The sequence below is a fragment of the Sinocyclocheilus anshuiensis genome, unplaced genomic scaffold, assembly GCF_001515605.1.
Source record: "Sinocyclocheilus anshuiensis isolate Anshui unplaced genomic scaffold, SAMN03320099.WGS_v1.1 scaffold519, whole genome shotgun sequence".
NCBI classification, from domain to species: Eukaryota; Metazoa; Chordata; class Actinopteri; order Cypriniformes; family Cyprinidae; genus Sinocyclocheilus; species Sinocyclocheilus anshuiensis.
In genome coordinates this window covers 226,428-229,062 of record NW_015549637.1, presented here as the reverse complement: position 1 = coordinate 229,062, position 2,635 = coordinate 226,428, and the positions used below count along the sequence as shown (strand labels likewise).

Sequence of the window (2,635 nt, the reverse complement as noted above, 5' to 3'; positions counted from 1 at the left end):
CGCACCGCGGAGGAAACGTGTAACTAGGGGGTGTCTGCCCACTGATTGGCCACCGAGAGGGGTGTGGTAGGCCGCAATGGCCGCCACGTAGACCTTCAGTGTGGAGTGGGTCAACCCTGCGGAGAATCGGGCCTGCAGGAACTCCAGCACTGTACCAACCAGGCAGTTAACTGGGTTGAGCTGGTGGTCTCTGCACCAAGAAGTGAAAAGTTTCCACTTCAAGGCATACAGTTTCCTAGTGGAGGTTGCTCTGGATTGGAGGATGGTCTCAGCATCAGGTCCGAGAACCATACTCGGCCCGGCCAGAATGGAGCTACTAGCAGTCTGGTGGTTGATGTAAGAGACCACCGCTGTGTTGTCGGTGCGCACCAACACATGGTGACCTCTTAGGTCTGGGAGAAATTGTTTTAGTGCTCGAAACACGGCCAGCATCTCCAGACAATTGATAAGCCACTTCAGATGGCGACCACTCCACAGACTGCGGGCAGGGTGGCCACTCACGACCGCACCCCAACCAGTGAGAGACGCGTCCGTCGCGAGCGTTACGCGGCGACAAGGAGCTCCCAGCACCGGGTCCTGAGACAATGTGAGCGATATCCTCTTATCCTCTTAAATCGACTCCTCTCTCATTATATTCCAGCAGCCGCTCCGCAGGGATAAACTGTCTTGTTTAGAGATGAATGAGGTGTTGTGGTGGTTCTGGATGTAACTGGGTCTATCGGCATGAGGAACGCGGCTAATGAAAGCACTGTGACGACGAGTGTTTGCCATGAGCTCTGGGATTTAATCCAGTAAACAAATGCAAAGAGAAAGAACTCCACAGGCACACTGATGTGAGACTCATTAATTAGCTGTTACCCAAGCGCAGGTAACGTCAGGCCCACATCTACTGCACACCGATTCACAGCTCACCACATTTTCTGTTTTTGTCTTTTTCACAGCTGTATATTCAACCATATGCACAACAAATATCGCAGTCTTTATCTGTGCAGGTATCTGTGTCAAAGCGCTCATTAATCTTTAAAACTTTCATAAGAGCAAGTGGGAAAACTCTGTGAATTTAAACATGGTATAATGTGTTAAAAAGACTTCAGTATTGTCATTATTAACTAAAACTGTTTCCATTAACTGAAATAAAGCCAAAATAAAATAAAACACAAAAATTTGATTAAAAAAATACTTAAACTTCAATGAAAATTAGTAATGTTGCTTTGGCAACTAGGTAAAATGAAATATGTTTAAATTACTAAAACTAAATTACTAAAACTGAAATAAAAAAATAATGAAATCTAAATAAAATTATATTTAAAAAATAATAAAAATGACAAAACCACAAAATGACTAAAATTCACACTAAAATCAAAGTGAAAAAATATAAATAACTTAACAATGATAATTTGTAATGTTGCAACTAACTGAACATTTTTACTAAAACTAAATTACTAAAATTGAAATAAACTAAATTAAAGCCACATAGAATTATAACTTTTTTAAAAAGACAATTAACATAAATAAAACTCTTAAAACTTACACTAAAATCTAAATGAAAATGGAATGAAAATCATTTTGAGTAATTAAAAAAACCCCTGAAATTAATAAAATAAACTATCAATCTATTGAAAACTATGAATATTGTTACTGAAATAAAGAAACAAAGAACTGAAATAAAGCTGAAACAAAATAAAAGACAAATATTAGATAAATAAAACAACTTAAATGAAAATTAGTAAAATAACAAGTTTAAATTTCTAAAACTAAATTACTAAAACTGAATTAATAAATAAAGCTAAATAGAATTATTAAAAAACAAAAAAATGAATATAAACAAATTTTAATATAATATTTATAATTATAAAAAATTATGAATTAACAAAACTAACAAAAAGAAAAAGAAAAAAGAAAAAAAACAATAAATAATACATAAAAACAAATAAAAAAAGCTAATTCAAAACATTAATAAATACTAAATATTGCTGCTGAGAGTATTATTGACAGCTGAAAGCATCATCAGAATCAGCTAAATAAGTCAGAGTGGGGTTAGTTGTCACATGCTGTAATTCTCACTCCAGCAGTATTTTTGAGTTTTCATGTCAATCATGTGACAACATGCCCCACTATAGGGGTCAAAGCGTGTTCAGTAAACGCAAGAATGGATTTCTGAAGAGTTTGAGGTTTAGGCTGCAGGAGCCAGATCTGTGTCAGGTGAAGTGATAATGTGACACATGGCTGTAGTGAGTCAGAGCTCGTACCGATGTGTTTGCCGTACATGTGGTAGTAGAAGCTGAAGCAGTACGCCGGCGGGCTGCTGATGCTGTAGGGGTTTTTAGGGGCCACGCTGAACGTGGGGCTCAGGAGACGAGCCGTATCGCCCTCTTTTCGAGGTCTGGACGTCTCAATGTACATGTAGAAGCCTGATAATCACACAAACACAATCATGAGACATGTGCTGTAACACATGCGCTTAACTGCAGCAATATAATTGCACTTTCTTCCCCAAATTATCATTACTGGAATGCCAAATAAAAAAATTTAAAATATATATTTATCAATGAGATTTTTTTTACATATTTATATATGTAATGTATAATAAACTATATTTTACATAAACTATATATACATACTAGAAAGTATAAAC

The 2,635-nt window shown here is 36.7% G+C and overlaps 1 pseudogene; it reads right to left on the bottom strand.

Annotated features, from left to right (window-relative positions):
* The window catches only part of LOC107659788 (MAM domain-containing glycosylphosphatidylinositol anchor protein 2-like), a 178,093-nt pseudogene that overhangs the window by 6,867 nt on the left and 168,591 nt on the right, over positions 1 to 2,635 (bottom strand).